The sequence below is a fragment of the Paramisgurnus dabryanus genome, chromosome 6, assembly GCF_030506205.2.
Source record: "Paramisgurnus dabryanus chromosome 6, PD_genome_1.1, whole genome shotgun sequence".
Lineage (NCBI taxonomy): Eukaryota > Metazoa > Chordata > Actinopteri > Cypriniformes > Cobitidae > Paramisgurnus > Paramisgurnus dabryanus.
The window spans coordinates 6216064-6234074 of NC_133342.1; the positions used below are offsets into that span (position 1 = coordinate 6216064).

The 18011-nt window shown below is 35.5% G+C and overlaps 1 protein-coding gene across 2 annotated transcripts in view; it reads left to right on the plus strand.

Annotated features, from left to right (window-relative positions):
- mbnl1 (muscleblind-like splicing regulator 1) overlaps positions 1–18011 on the plus strand; it is a 74302-nt gene that overhangs the window by 621 nt on the left and 55670 nt on the right. Inside the window, exon 1 of one of the 2 annotated variants that reach the window (XM_073814902.1) lies at positions 7760–7910. The exons of the other annotated variant lie outside the window; for it this stretch is intronic. The gene's annotated coding sequence lies outside the window, so the exon portion shown is untranslated. Of the gene's footprint in view, positions 1–7759; positions 7911–18011 lie in introns of those variants that run through there. 2 annotated transcript variants of the gene reach the window in all.

An 18011-nucleotide genomic window follows, 5' to 3' on the forward strand; every position in this document is an offset into this window, starting at 1 on the left:
ATACATATTTATATTTCACAGGAGTGTGATTATGTGAAATGAAAATTTTCCTAATGCACATCCTTGACCTTAGTCATCGTCGCATCGTCGAAACAATGTTTGTATTTGTTATCGCAAATCAAATCATAATAACTTGCCTCACCTCTGAAATGACTTCTTGTTTGGCTGATGTAACCAATGTTGTGTGGATTATTGGTTAATGTTTACTAGTAACCAAACAGCAGTTTGGACTTTGTTTCTAAATATTGTAATAGGTAATGTAGCCTGGCAGTGTGGGGATACGTCTCGTTGGAAAATCCATCTTTAAAGGTGCCATAAAATGTAAAACCGTATTTACGTAGGCATAGATGAATAATAACGGTTCACATGATCACCAACTGTGATGTTAAAGTCGAGGTGTACGCCCTTAACATTAAATTACACATTAAATAAGGTACAATGTTGTTACAAAGATAAAAAAAACAAAGTTGTGACTGCTAAATTAGCGTTATATGCTAGCATTTAGGTTGAAGTTCTGCTATTGACGTTACATTTTGCATGTCCATACTGAAAAAAAAAAAATGAAATGTGCAAATCTCCAAACAATTATTATTTCTCAAATGTTGTATTTTTGTCTGATACAGACTCAAACTTAAGGTCTGTTTACACACACACACACACACACAGAGCTACTGAAGGAGCTGCTTTGAGAAACAGCCAATCAGAGCAGAGCTCAACATTACTATTCATGACCTTTTCAAATAAGGTAATAATAGACAATTTCATTTTAAAGGCAAATCCTAGGGTGGTAAATAGACATGTAAAACCTTTCTGGATCACTTAATAAAGCCACATACCTTATGTAGAAATCAGAGAACAATTTAACACATGATTTCAGTGCATTCTTTGGCACCTTTAAGCGGGTGTCTGAGATGTTTATTCATCCTCTGTAAACAGCTGCAAACTCAGATTTAGATCTGTAAGTTTGTCAAGTTTTGTAACAGCCACATTTCACTTTCACATCATAATCAGTTTCAGATGGATATAAACAAGCCCCTCTGTTTAACTTAGAAAATATGTCACATTATCCCACTAAAATTATTTAAACAATGACTGAAATTAGGCTGTAAAACTCTATTTAAAATCTGTATTTTAATTAGAGCTGGGCATGGATTAATCTAGATTAATCTCATACAAAATAAAAAAAAAATTTATTTAGTTTGTGCTGTGTGTAAGTATTATGTATATATAAATACACTCAGATTCATGTATGTATTTATGAAACATTTACATGTGTATATATATTTATATTTTTATATATTATATATAAATAAAAAAATGATACATAAATAAAAAAAATCTTTAATTTATATATATATATATATATATATATATATATATATATATATATATATATATATATATATATATAATAAATGTTTTATTTATATATAATTTTTTTATTTATATATAATATAGAATTATATATGAGATTAATCTAGATTAATCTATGCCCAGCACAAATTTTTATGAGACAGAAATGCATCTCCACCACGAGTATAAATAACACACAATGGGTTAAATAAGTGAGATGTGTGTTTTCATAGCAGGTGAGTGATTCCAGAAGAGGAACTCAGTCATGTGGAAAGTCAGAGATAACACACTTGGCATGACTGAACTGTAGACCTCAAGTAACCTCTCTCTCTCGCGCACACACACAACTTACATATACATGCATGCACACTCATTCAAATGCAAACAAAATCCCCCTGCTAGAAAACGTGTTTGATCCATTGTTGCATGTTTCTTCTGAAGATACTCCAAAACTGGTAGACCATTTTGGACCAATGAGAAACTACCTACAGGTTGTTGATATATCAGTGAGCAAGGTTTTTGATCGTGGTAGCTGCTCATCTGCAGTATTTTCTCCAGTACAGGATAGACTAGGAACCATCTAGCTGGTTGGTCCAGATAGAAAGCAGCTAAAGAAACCCTCAGATGGATTTTCAGGGCTTACATACACACACATACAATACTGTGCAAAAAACAAAACTCTCTTCCTGTTCAAGACCTTCTGCCATGTTCTCTTTAACTGTGTGTGACAGCTGTTTCCTCTTTCTAATGCTCTGAGTTGCAGGGCATTATATTAGTTTCTAATCAGGTTGAAATGTTTACACAATGTGTGTGTGAATCCACTGTGGATTACTGGATTAGGGGAAGTGTGTGTGTGTGTGTGTGAATCCAGTGTAGATTTCTGTATTATGGGAAATGGTAACTTTCCCCCACCAGCGTTTTTAAAAAAGATGCCGGCCAGCGCCAACATTTTTTATGATTTTTACAAAAGTTTAATGCCTTCCAGAAAATGTTCTGCTTTAAAGGGACACTCAACTTTTTTTAAATAAGCTCATTTTTCAGCTCCCCTAGAGTTAAATATTTGATTTTTACCATTTTGGAATCCATTCAGCCGATCTCTGGGTCTGGCGTTAGCACTTTTAGCATAGCTTAGCATAATCCATTGATTCTGATTAGACCATTAGCATTGCGCTCAAAAATGACCAAAGAGTTTAAATATTTTTCCAATTTAAAACTCAACTCTTCTGTAGTTACATCGTGTACTAAGACCGATGGAAAATTAAAAGTTGTGATTTTCTAGGCAGATATGGCTAGGAACTATACTCTCATTCTGGTGTAATAATCAAGGTCTTTGCTGCCGTAACATGACTGCAGCAGGGGCAATGATATTATGCAGCGACCGAAAATAGTCCATTTGATAACTTTCACTAGTCAAGTTAAAAATAGGAAAAATATCAAAACTCTTTGGTCATTTTTGAGTGCAACGCTAATGGTTAGATTCAATGGATTATGCTAAGCTATGCTAAAAGTGGTACCGCCTGACCCAAAGATCAGCTGAGTGGATTCCAAAACGGTAAAAATCAAGTGTTTAACTCTAGGGGAGCTGGAAAAAAAGCCTATTTTCAAAAAGTGAAATGTCCCGTTAAATATATATATATATACATACAATCTATCAAATGAAATAAAAAAAGTTTTATCCTATCTTCATTTGTTTTCTTTTATCACCTCTCATATATGGGTAGGTTTCTTCCAAAGTACCAAATTTTGAGCAAAAAGCTGAGATAATTGCATCTTTTAAAAAAAATTGATAGATTTTGAAACTTTTGATATAGATCAGATTTAGAGTGATGATCAAAGCATACATGGAGTTTTAAATGTTTTTGGATCAGGGGATGCTTCTGTGTTTTATAAGTTGGGTAAGAACAGCACCTAGTGGATAATAGCAGAAATATGGATTGCCGTAAAATCTCGTCATTGGCAGGGAAGTGTTTTCTCTTGCTTTACAAAGTACCTGATCAATGGCAGGGAAAGAGTTAATGTGTTTGTGAATCTAGCATGGATTTCTGGATTGGGGAATGGTGTTTATGGTCCCGTACACACTGCGGTTGTCACTTCACCTTTAAATCCTTAATCCTGTTTTGTACACACACAGTTCAGTAATTAACGGGACTGACAACTGCATTCTACAACCGAATTAACTCCCTCAAAATGTGGGTGACAACCGCATTTACAGAAACTGGGCAAAGTGTGTACGTAACCAAACTGAACAACTAGTAGTTAATAAAGTGTGTAAACGTGCATCATGGACATGACAGGTCTCTCTTCTGAACAAATAAGTGCCTAGAAGGGGGAAAAGTGTTCTGTACGCATGGTGCCGAAAATGACAGAGGCACGAGGGTTTGCTGACTAGTGTTACCAGATCTTGCAGGAAATAAAAAACTGCAAACAAGAAAAATCCATTAATAAACCGAAATAAATCCAAATGCTTTACCACAAAGATCAAAATATTGGGACCGCCATCTTAACACTTTAATAACACCAAAAACTTGATTGCTTCATGAGCCAAAAGCCATAAACAGTAGCCGAAAATTTGAGTCTGAGACTGCTCCATTGGGCTGTGATCATGGGACGTGTTTTAACCGAACTCACAACAAGTCAGATCAACCGAGTGTGTGACGTATGTTGAAATTACGTCTGTCCTTTTGCAGCCTGACCTGAACTGCTAGTTATTTTGCTACAATGAGACTAACATTATGATTTTACTAAGTCAGAGTTAGCGAACGTACATCGACACCTACTATGTTTACAACATTTCATTCATATCACGACATTGTGATTTAGTTATATCCATGTTGTCGTGCATGCGGAGTTGTTCACTTTCATTGTGTCCCATATTCTTAGCGACCATCGGAGCTAGCTGATAAATTAAACTTTTGCAGAATCCCATATAGGGACGGCAAAAAACTATTTCTGTTCCGTTTCTTTGTTCCTCTTTTAAAATCAATGCACTGTCGATATCTTCTAGAACAGACTTGATGGCAAAATCTTCACATCTCAATTCTCCAGCGCCACCCATCTTTGTTGTAAACGGGGTTGAATGTTATTGTTGATCATTTGTCCATCATCGTATAAAGCCCTGACAAATTGAATGGTTCCCAGTGTTTCCTCTAGGATTTTTTCCAGCTGTGGCGGCAGGGGGCGCCCATGATGATTATAAATGTACATAATTTTTTTAAATGTAGAAAATAGGCTACAGTAAACTAACATGTATTTTTTTATAATTTTCATGCTGTCATTTACTTTTCCTTATATTTATAGCATATTGCTTTTCAATGTTTGATCTAAATTGTATTTTCTTAAAAAATACGTTTTATAGCTTCGTACGGATCTTAGTTTTAATGTAGTGTGCAAGTTCGTGCTTGTGTTTAGCGTTACAGAGCTGTAGCAAAGTCACGCACAATCCTGTTTGATTATCCGCACCGCTTTGATTGACAGAACATCCGAACAGTTATCCGACATCAGCAGCAATTTTATTCCACACCCTGCCTGTTTGACATAAAGACCCAGACCCGGTCACACCGCAAATCGCGCAGTTAAATATAAACCTTTAAGGGTCTAACCTTTTAGTGTTGTTGAATGTTAGACCCGCAATTAACTCTATTGAGTCCCGACCTGCATCTACAATGCAAATGACACGTTAATATTATTACACTCGTTACCTCAAATATTATGCGTTTTACCCGCGGGTACCCCGACCCTCCTATCTGAAACAGATGAAACAGTCTCACCTTCTGCCTCAAGTTTTTATTACCAACGTACTTCTCTTACCACAGGAATAATGTAAGTTTCCTTCCAAACAGATTCGACTATTAATGTCTTGTAGTCGCATATAAGTAGTATTCAGTATTTAACTATTTGTTTTTAGACAAATATCTTATCATTTAATGTGAAACTTTGTGAGTGTCGATCTAAAGCACAGAAGATTGACAGCTGAGTGGTCAGCAGCGCGCTGCGTTTATAGCCTATACTGAATAACTAATGGCCAGATAAGTTGATAATATGAGTACAGTGATTACAAATGAATGTCCAAAAAACTCGTAATATGTTAAATCGAAAGTTTAATTATGTCATTTCTCGCAGCCCTGCGCTGCGTCGGTGTACATGCGCCGGTGAACATCATACGCGTGATGACCTTGCACCTTAAATTACCCTAAATTTATTGTCATACAGATAAAAGTAAAACAACATACGGAACTGTAAATGTTGTATGTTTATTTGTGTAAACTCACAATAAGGAGAAAACATTGTGCTTATTTAAAATAATTAAAAACTTGACACGCTTTCTGCTGCTTTGGTTTTAGAGCGCGTCACAAAAAAGAACAGAAACTCAAATACTTTTTTATGCGTTTTGTCAATCTGATAATTATTTAAGTGTAACATATTTCGTGTAGGCTTATTTATTTTATTATTATTTCTCAAAACAGAGACGTAGCCTAATCATCATCTGTTGATTTAAATCTATTTGTGCATTAAACTAAACCCATGGGGTAAATTATGATATTTTAGGCGATTTATTTATAAATGAGTTTACAACGGGAATCCAGAAAGGAATTTATTTATTTTTAAAGACAGCCAGTCTGACAGGGCTATTTATTTTGGGAGCTGCCGCGGGTTTTGTCTAGAAGGGATACAGCAAATGCAGAAAAGTTAATGATTAGATTTGGAGGTAGGATTATTAGGATGAAAACAGCGGCTCTGGCTAAATAAGATACAAATACATCCTACAATCGGGTGAAATTTTGTGTTTAGAGTTGGGTTTGGGTGAAGGACTAGGATAAAACAGTGCTCATCCGGCAAGATTTCATTTGCTGTATCCCTTCTATCCACAACCGAAGGCGTGGCGGGGATGTTTTAGGCGTGGCGGGCCGCCACGGTAGAACGTTTTTAGCGGAAACACTGGGTTCCACCAGCTTTGGTTCGAGAAGTTGCGCCACAACTGAGCGACACCAGACCGAACTTCCTGACCTGAAATGTTGTGGGCGGGGCTAAGTTCGGCTGGCACCCAAGAGCACGACCGATAAAGGATTTTGAAGGCCGATACCGATAGAAATGTTTTGGGGTTTTTAAATCCGATGTTCCGATATATCGGCCAATATTTTTTCCTATTTCAGAGACTTGGTTCATAAATATAACTTTGAATAGGACTGGAGACATATTTCGCCTAAATCTGGACCCCGCCAGCAGCTACTGATTCAGAGCGTTCTGTCAAAAACACCAACAGTGAGGAAATCTAATGAAGTATATATTCATTTATCGGCCATTATGAATGCCGATACCGATAGTTTGGAAAATGCCTAATATCGGCCAATAATATCGGCATGCCGATATATCGGCCGGGCTCTACTACATACTGTAAACAGTAAAGTACCCAAACAGTATGCAAGTACAAAAAGATGAGGACCCGGCAACACTGCAAGACAGCGCGCTGTGTAGCAGCCTCACAAATGCATACAATTACACAACACCAAGACGGAGGTTAATTGCAAAACATAACGCTGTTAAATTATGTTGGTTAAAGCTGTGAGTGATAAGCACGTGAGACGTTGCTATGGTTATCTCTGTGTCAATCATCACATTTTAAGGGGTGAATCTTTTTCTGTACAGACATGAAACGAACATTTAGGGGATTCACTCCAGCATTTAAATGCGGTTGTCACTCCCGAAAGTTTGCAGTTGTGTACGAGATCTAAATGTGTGTGAATCCAGTGTGGATTTCTGAAAAATGGGAAATGTTTGTGATGTGTGAATCCTGTGTGGATTTCTGGATTAAGGTAAATGTTTATGGGGCAGTTTCCCAGACAGGATTTATCCTAGTCTCAGACTAAAATGCATATTTGAGCTGCCTTCCTTTAAAAAAACACCTTGTACAGACATATCTTGAGATATATCAGTGCTATTGTTTTGTCTCAAGATGCACACCAGTATTGTTTTAGTAAGGTTTTTTTGTAAAAATGACTTCTAATGTAACTAAGGCCTAGTCCCTTCCCACGAAACCACCACTAAATGTGTGAATTCAATGTGGATTACTGGAATATAAGAAAATGTTTTAATGTGTGAAATCTATGAATCCAGTGTGGATTTCCGGATTAAAGTAAATGTTTATACGGGTGTGGATTGGCTGTCAAACTTCTGAGGTCTCTGTCGAGGGCTTTTTTTCTAAAGGGGAAGATGACACAGCTCTCTGCGGCTCATCCACCCAGATGCAAATAAGATAAAACAGGTTTCCATGGTGATCGAGAGACTGATCGCTGCACACACACATTTGCTTCTGTCTGTGCTTTATCATGTGATCACACATTGAAACCATAAACACACGCGTGCGCGCGCGCGTAAGTCTTTTAGCAAAGTGTTTTGCATGCTTTTCTCTGTTCTTCGTTTGGTTGTGCACTGCGACACACAGAGAGCATACGTTAACTACTGACCCAGAATGCATTGCGGTGAGGCACATTGGTTTGGTGACCCATGTGTGAGTTCCTGTCTCTCTCTCAGTGGAGATACAGCTCTTGCACAACACGCGGGTAAGAACTAACTGCTTTACTAAATGTATTGTGCTTACTAAATTTATACCTCTGTTACTCACAAGTTATTTATGGTTTGTAGGGATTTTTTATTATTCCGTGCTTGTATTATGTAATGAGCCGTTTAGTTATGTAGATATTGCACTTTAAATTTTTAATGGTGGATCTGTTGCTTATAACAAAATATATATTTATTTTGGAAGATATTTATGGTTTAGAATTTTCACCGACTTTATAAAGATTTATTTAATTAGCCAATCTTTTAATTAGTTGGGTTGGGTGACTTAACATATTTATACACTGTAGAAAATATTGTTAAATTTATGGTTAAAAATGTATTCATTTATTTTAACATGCATGACTGTTTCGTTTTTTTCTCTTATGAACATGCAGCAATATTCAAACTATTTTGGTGCTGTTTACGTACAAGTTTTTAACACTTTGTTAATTTCCGTTTTATGGGTGTTTGGTGACGTAGAGTCCTAAAATCTACTGATCATTCTTCTCTTACCTTTAACCACATTTTTTTATTTTTAAATAATTTTAATTGTATTTAATTCGAATAATTTGTGATGTATATCCTACTGTATGTATATATGTCTTGTGAATAGCAACGGTGCTTCAAAAGCCATTTTATTGTTAGTCAGATTGTTTTATAATAGCATTAAACTGTTTAAATGTTAAATAAGGAAATGTGATGCTGAATGGACTCTTCGGATTGTTGTTTTGTTTACTGCGATACATCTGTAGCGGGTGTTAATATTTGGCGGGAGGGTGCGAACAGTTGTTCTGTTAAGTCATTATGAGCTTAGTTTTTCTTTACTTTTCCTATTTCTCTCGACGTGCTGAAATGAAGTTTCTTTCTCAACACACATTGGGTCAAACAGTGTTGTGCTTTGTTAGATTTTGCAAGGAGATTTTGCAAATTTTCCAAAAGAGGACGTTTGCAAACTGAGAACTTCTCACTCGCTGTTACTCATAAACTTCCTGTTTTTTCACTGCTTTTAAAAAAAGAATCAGCAAGTGAAACAAGTTTATTTCCTAAATTGGTACCTGCGCAGAGTTTAAAATAAAAAAAGCTGGTAATATTTTTTCTAATAAAGAGTTGTGAAAACCTAGCTAAAGTCATTTATTTGTGATATACAATACTGTGCAAAAGTCTTAGGCCACCATCATCAGCTTTGTTGTTTTAGCAAAGTTTTAATGTCAATCCATATTAATTTTTCATTCTTTTTTAAGATACAACCAGAAAATACAGGAAATATAAACACACACAATTAAAAACAAAACATTTTTAAAAATCTTCTTCAGGCATCAGTCAGTATTTTGTGCAACCTCTCTTGCCACAAAACACATCTTAAGATTTTTTGAGGAGACTGAAGTCCTGAAGTCATTCGATTAGAATTAGAAATAAGGAAATTAGCAGTTTCCTGCTATTGCTGAAGTGGAAGGGGAGTTTACCCTAAATACTTGACACTTCGGCTTATACTTTTAGACTGTTTTTAATACTACATACACATTTCCTGTATTTTCTGGTTGTATTCTAATAAAGAGACTGAAAAATTATTATATATGATCACTATACAATTGCAAAACAACAAAATTAATGGTAGCATTGTGGCCCAAGACTTTTGCACAGTACTGTACCGGTGCTGTTTTCTACACAATATCATCCTACTTAATGTAAAGACCATTTTGTAAAAATGCAGCCTTGATATCGTTAATATCGTATTATTAAGTGTTGTTATCTCAGAATTTCATTTTAAGACTTTAGTCTGTTTTTAATATACTCTGTTTTTTTCATGACCTAAAAAAAAAAAATTTCAGGTCCAAGCCTTTCGGATCCAAGCACTTGTTTCATATGAAAGTGCAACCTCAACAGCCGTTTATGAGCGCTATTTATTTATATCACACATTTAAGCTATATTTTTATAAACTTGTGTACACTACATTCTCCAAGCTCACAGCGTCCCAGACAATGATACTTTAACAATACTTTAAACTATTAACTCTTTCACCGCCAGCATTTTTCATGATTTTAACAAAAGTTTAATGCTTTCCAGAAAATGCTCCTTTTTAAATATATAAACATACAATATATGAAATAAAAGAACAGACCCTCTGCTTTCAAACAAAAAAATCAGTTTCATCCTACCTTCATGTGTTCTGTTTTTATCACCTCTGAAATATGTGTAGGTTTCATCAAAAACACAAATTTTTGAGCAAAAAGCTGAGATAATTCCATTTTTGTGAAGGACTTTTGATAGAGATGAGATGCAGAACGATCTTTAAAACATACACGGACATACAGCTGTTTGCCCTAGGGTAGTGATGCACCGATGTATCGGCCGACGATATTTATCGGCCGATTTTTGATGAATTTGAAACCATCGGCATATCGGCAATAGCACGAGAAAGACCGATACCGATTGTTTATTAATTGAATGCATAAAGAAATCCATTATATGTAAAAAAACAAGTTAATGTTGTTTATAAAATAAATGATGAATAGCAAAACAACCTTTGAAGGTTGTCATGCTGTCTTATTATATTTGTTTTAGCTTAATTTGTGCCTCTCTTATTATGTTGGTCAGTTGAATGTTAATTAGATCAAATCCATGTTCAGTAAAATAATTTGATGCAGAAATAAACTAGCAAATAGACCAACTGTATAGTATTGTATACAAGTGTTTAATATCGGTATCGGCATCGGTATCGGCCAGAAGTTGTCTGTTTAAATCGGTATCGGTATCGGCCCAAAAAAATCCTATCGGTGCATCCCTACCCTAGGGCAATACTTCTGGTTTTTATAAGTTGTGGAAGACTTGGTGGATAATAGCGGTATTGCAGATTGACAAGATATCTCGTCAATGGCGGGGAAAGAGTTAATTACTTTCAGGACATCTGGGATTTCAGTATGAAGATAAAGCTTAGGATCCCTATATTTCTGTAGTTTTACACTGCACTGTGATTGTTTATAAGTTTAGTTTGTTGTTTCCTTAAGGCATGTGATAGAGCGTTTGGACCTGGAAGTTGACTTCAGACTTAACAAGCGTATAGGCGTTTTTGATCACGCAACAGCACAACACACAAATATACATTGATTGATATTTAAAAAGATTAATAATGACAAAGCTAAGATAAGCACCACTATTATTACTGCACCTACATTTAAACAGATTTCAATGGTTTATTTATTTCATTTTTGAGCCATGGTTAGATGTCTACCAGCCTTGTTTGTACAGCTTTTAGACATCTTTTAAATGCAAAACTACTTGCTGGCATTGTTGCAGTGAGTTTCGAACTGCTTATATTTTCATCAAAAATGTTTTTGTTAATGTAGTTAGTACTAGTCTCAGGTTCTGATCGTTGGCTGAACGTCTGATGCATATGGCACAAAGTTGGAAACACTTAAGGAAGTGGTTCTCAAACTGGGGAAGGAGCAATGATGGTGCCAGGGGGGCTCCTATTTCAGGACTTTTTTTACAATAAATTAATTTATAATAAATTCTATGCAATTAAACCTCATAAAAAGAAATAACCAACTAAATTGTATCATTTATGACCCTTTTTTAACAATCTATGCGTATGGTCTAAAGCGCACGGCACAAGTTTACTAAGGGCGTGTCCGAATCCACTTTTGCTAGTTTAACGATGGGAAAAAAGGTATTTGCGCCTGGCACACAGTCTAAAAGGGATGTTCTCGTAATGAGTAGTGGGTGTGTTTTGGGGCGTAACATGCAATAAACCAATGAGAGTCTCATCTCCCATGCCTTTTAAAAGCCAGTTGCGCTCTCAGAAAACAAAGCTGAACTGTGATTGGTTGCTTTAGATGTCAGCCAGACGGCCTTCTGACCGGTCCTTGGTCAGTGAAAGCTACTTTGGAGTCCAAAGCTTCTGCTGTCAGTTTGAAGGTCTGGCTACATGAGATTATGTTTGAAACTACCAAAAAGCAAGTATAAAAATGAGATTTGTAGCAAGGGTTAAAAAGACATGAAGTCTGTGCAGGATTTTATTCTAAATAAAGACAGTGAGTAAAAGTATACTGGTTAATGATGCTGTCTGTTAAATTTAGACTGATGGCAAACATAACCATCATCTTCACACCGTCCCAACACATCTAACGTCCCAGTTCCCCACGATCATGTCATTTAAATAATAAAGTGATGCCCACATATACTAAATAACTATTTGGAGATCTTGTAGTGTGTGCATGGACAGCTTGTATTGTCATCAATATGAATTTTATTGGGACGCAGTGGTTTTTGACTCAGAACATTGTGATGTAGGGCAGTGCTGGAAACTGTGAATTGTAGTAACACAAGGCCGTACAGCACTGAATGTGTGCCATAAATCAGTAAAGTAGGGCAGCACAATGCTGCTTCTGTCAAGGACATCTGAAACATGGCTGGTGACTTTTAAAACTACGAACCCAGAGCTTCACACTGGTCCTTACAGATCACACAGAGCTTGGTTCCTGGTCCTACATATTTCATAGTGTCTTTAAAGGGGTCATATTACGAGATTTTTTTAAGATGTAAAATAAGTCTTCGGCGTCCGCAGAGTGCATATGTGAAGTTTTATCTCAAAATACCCAACAGATAATGAATTATAGCATGTTAAAATTCCCATTGAAAGTGTGCCGTTTTTGGGTGTCGTTTAAAATGCAAATGAGCTGATGAAATACAAAAAACACCGATCACAATGATGATGGTTTGTTGAAATTGAAACTCAATTGTGCTATCCATTATTTTTTTTCTCTCTCTTTCTCTCTGCACTAAATGGCAGTGCCATGGTTGGATAGTGCATATTAAGGGGGCGGTATTATTGTAATTGGCCTTGCTACCTACATCACAAAACAGGCGAAATCTGAAAAACCTAATTTTTCACATGCTTGCAAAGAATAGTTTACCAAAATTAAGTTACTGGGTTGATATTTTTCACATTTTCTTGGTTGATAGATGCACTGGGGATCCAATTATTGCACTAAAACATCAGATTTTCATGCTATGACCCCTTTAAGGTGATACTAAAGCTTTGAAGGCAGTATGCCTCGCTTTCTATCTTTACCAGAAGCTGCAAAATATTTACAAAAACTTCAATTTATTTTATTTTATGAATAATATAGAAGATTATATTTTCGCTTAGCTTGATGCTTGGGACGGTGAGATATTGTGCTTTCTATGAGTCGAATGATGCCTGAAATTTCTAGCACAAATATTCTTATCCCTAGTAAGTGCTGATGCACAGCAGCTAGCGCAATTCACAGTATCCTGACACATACTGATGCTCAGTCAGGAGAGCAAGGGAAGGGACGTAGTCATCAAATGCAAAATGTTTTAGCATTGAAAACGTCTGGCTATTTCAGTGTGCATCTTTTGTTAGCACAGGCTCGAGAGCTAGAAAAGGAACCAAGCAAAGGCGACATGTAATAATCCACATTGAAAAGGTTGATAAAGGTGCTAACAGTTGTCTTTGTCAGTGCTTGGTTTTCATTTCCTGTTCAGAAGGCGAACTTCCTGTCTGTGCCTCATGTTCAGGTGTGACTTTCCTATTTCGAATGATTCAAAATAAGCCTGAATTTTTTTTTTCAACTTGAAAGCCACATGAGTCAAATTGAGATCTCTAGTGGTTTTTCAACCTTATCGGGGGAATTTATCTTAATGTCCACTTTTACTTTACACATTCCCAATCACTTCTTTATAAAAGTACAGGCAAACAAATCATTTTTATCTATTAATCTGTTAAACGCCTGCATTTTTCACGGCTGAGGATAGATAACAAAACTAAAATACTTTAACGGTGTTTCCTGCCATGCAGGAAATGACAATAAGTAGTTAAAGACACACATTTAGCTCATCTGGATGTCTGCCTACGACATGTTATCATTTGCTGTAAGAAATAAAACTTGAGATCAAACATTGTACTTCTTGTTTAGACAGGGATGCCTCCTCATAACAAGAAGTGATTATTTGAATCAGAATGGGAAGTGAATTAATCAAATCCTTTATTGTACATACCCACATCCCCGCCCACATATTCATGTATATAAATGAGTTATAACTGTTATAAATCATACATTTATAATGCAATCACGAAGAGCTGTGTCATCAACAGGACTCAACAGCCGGATACTTTCGAAATGCTCATGCGGTATTTTAAAGGTGCAGTGTGTCAATTTTATGAGGATTTATTGTAATAAATGCAATATAATATACATAACTATATTTTCAGTGGTGTATAAAGACCTCATAAATTGAAATGTATTGTTTTTATTTTCTTAGAATGAAACGTTTTTATCTACACACTGTAAAAAAATTCAGTAGAAATTACAATGCTATTGCAGCTGGGTTGCCGGTAATTTACCGTAGATTTACATTTATGTAATTTACTGGCAAGAATTTGTTCACAGTTCAATCAATTTTAAATATTAACAAGTATTTATCTTTACAGAATAAAACTATACAATAACAGCCTCATGCAAAGCATTCTGGGAACCAGAAGTCATCATCAACCTTTTTCTGTTTTTTTTTTTCAGATTTTGTTTCCCAGAATGTTTTGCTTGATGCTGTTTTTTTAGTTTTACTCTATAAAGACAAAGACTTGTAAATGTTTAATGTTCATTTAACTTTGAACAAAATGTTGCCAGTTAAAAACATAAATTTAAATCTACAGTAAATTACCGGCAACCCAGCTGCAATTTCTACGGATTTTTTTTACAGTGCATACACCGCGGGCCCCCTTACATGGAATTTGCCATTTTGCACTGCAATATGTTTTACAGCAGCCCTAAACAGACAAACCGCTGTACGATCACGTTTATTCAATATGTTGTCTCAGGCGATAACATGTTTATTCTGTGGCATCTACCGTAGCTTGTCTTTGGGTTTCGTGGACTGTGAGCTGTGATCCGAGCGGTTGGTTGCAATTCGCAATCTTACCATTAGATCTACACACTGCACCTGTAAAACCATACGTCACACTCACATGCCTTCAGTGCCAGGCGACCAGCTCAAATCGGACAAATTTCTAACTGGCATGCACTGCTTTAAGTCAGCCGCTCACCTAAAGTCGAACACACCTAATCACTTTACCCAGACACGCCCAATCACATTCATTTTACACAAACTTTCCCAATCACTTTACAAAGCCACAACCAGTCACGGACACTTTAAACAGACACACCCGATCATGTTACTTTACACAGCTACACAATTCAACACTAACTTTCTTAAGCTTTGTATTCTTAACTAATTTATAAACGATGTCTAGTTGGACATGATGATGATATGAGAGAGCGAGAGAGAGAGAGAGAGATGGGGATTGCACATTTACATTTAGCAGATGCTTTTATCCAAAGTGACTTACAAAGATTAGGAAATAATGAAGCGATTTGTCATAGGTAGACAATAATACAAGAAGTGCTTATAGTTTTCACTATTGCGAACCAGTACCTGTTGAAAAAAATATTAGAAGAGGTGGAAATGCAGTCAAAATTAATTTGTCAAGTATTTTTTTAGTTTTTAGTTGTTGCAACAGATTTAAAGGAAATTTCTTTCTGAATGTGTGTTTAACGGTCATGTGTTCGTCTAGATGTCTGTTTGGTGAGTCAGTGTGTTTGGTAGAGAAGTAAAAAAAAAATGAAAGAATGAAGAATTCAGATGTGTTGAAGCCAGCAGCTATATAAATCATTTCGATCCAGTCAACTTCGGCTTTAACTGTCTTTTCTGTTCTTCATAATACATTCATAGCATAGACAGACAAACAGTTTTAAAAACATAATGTTCAATTTACAATTTTTTTTTTTTTTTGGAGTTGCGCGAAAACCTGTGAAAATACAGCGATGATGTTCCAGGCATTAAACCTTTCAATTGTGGTGCCTTCATAGTTCACATTTTATGCCTATAATAAAGCCATATTATGTTTAAATAAAATGTTACATAAATACAACATTGTATATACCAAACTATTAAAATTTAATCATTACATGGTACTTTTACCATTTAAATTATAAATGTGACTCTTTCACCATACTCGGCAAAGCAACTTACTTTTAACTAATCAACACATTTCTCTTTGTTTTCTATAAAAAACAATACTTTTTACAATGGATCAGCCCTCACTAATACACACAATGTGTGCATGTTTGTTTGCACACACACGCAGCATGAACTTAAAACAACTTGGTTTTGCAAGTAAATTAACTTAATTAACAAGTTTTGACCTGCAGCGACATAACTTACAAAAACAAGTTGAAATTGTTTCAAATAATTTTTAAGTGAAAGTAACATAAAATATATGTTTTTATTTTATTTAGATTTAACAAAAGTGCTGCATTTTTTACAGTGTATGGATGCAAACCTTGACCCATTTTCAAAACTTCAGTGAAAGTTGACGGCCATTTTAACGATCTGATAATACATTTCCATTTGTCAGAGAGAGAGAGAGAGAGAGAGAGAGAAAGAGAGAGAGAGAAAGAGAGAGAGAGAGAGAGAGAGAGAGAGAGAGTAGTGTTTCAGTGGAAAGTATGAACATTTTAACTGTTTGTGCCACTATCGTCACTCTTAATACCAATAACAACCTTTCTGAAATATGAGGCCCTAAAAATGCAAAAGGAAGAAGGAGAGAAATTATTTGAAGATGGCTGACACATATTTTCCCCATGTGTGAACGAATTGGTCAGTTTAAAGTCATGGAGAGAAAGAGAGAGAGATTGAGTGTCTGCTTGTTAATATAAACCAGAGGTGAACCGTTGCCTTGGTCTTCGGCATCAGCAGCATAAATTATCATACGTTTATCACAATGGCAATGCCAACTAAAGACTTCCTGACCAGCTCAATACCTGTCATATTTTAGTTCATGTTGATATCTGAAATAAAGCTAGTTAAACCAGTACATTTGCACTGAATAGTAGTACAAATTATTATCAGCTGGATTAGTACATTGATGAGCTATAAAATAATTTACTAAATGTACACAAATGTTTTTTTAATACAATAAAGCTGAAACAATGCTAGATGGATGTACATAATACATCATAGATTGACTAGTTAAAAGTCCTGGTCTTGGACTGTATTTTGAGCTACGATTCGATAGCGCAAACAACAAACAAACTGTAATTTTCCTAATCTTTGCACTTCAGCACAAAAGCGCTAGTAATCATTATTTTATATTATTATAATTATTGCATTCTGAGGAATGAAAAAGTGAATCATATTTCCAGCAGTCAGATAAAGTCATAACCACAGTCATTAGCCGGGAGAGACTCAAATATGCAATAAATGCAATAAGGTAATTCTCACAGGATAATTAACTGATATCACTGATTTCCCATTTCATTGCCCTCCAGGAAAATGTTTTGTAGTTGTGTGTGTGTGTGTGTTCAGAGGAAATTTTAATTTCTTGGGATATGAAACTTTGTTTTAATATATTAATATGAGTGAAATAAGAGATCCCTTACCTTATTATGTCCTTGTACTGTTTAAATGTCATTAATACGGTGATTATTTTACTGCTTTTCCTCATACAGTGCAGTTTAAATGCATACTCTCAGATATAATATTATTTGGTATAAACTGGCCTGCAGTGTACTTTATTTGGTAAAGCAATGCATTAGCAGGTCATGGGTTCGATTCACAGGAAACACGTGTACTGATAAAATGTAACAGTAAATTGCAATGCACTGTAAGTAGATGTGGATAAAATAATAATTAATGCATAATAATAATGTGTAAATGTTATGTAAACATGTAATGTTTGGCAGTCATTCATTTGACCATATACTTTTTGTTGTAGCATTTGTGACCTAAAACATTGCACCTGATGTAATGAGTAATCTAACTTTAAGATATGTAACCCTTTCAGTGAAATTCAGGCTAAAGCCTCGTAATCTACGAGAGTAGGGACATCAAAGTTTGATTTCACATAGATTTCAATCAGTTTAACGATTCTGTCAATTTTTCTATGAAGAGCTGAGATGAAAAAGCAGCCAAACTACATCGAAAAAGTAAGATAATGATATTGAACGGATGTTCTTTGCATGTACTATATGTTCATCAAATACATTCGCTTATAATCCTTTTAAGATAACCCTTAATCCGT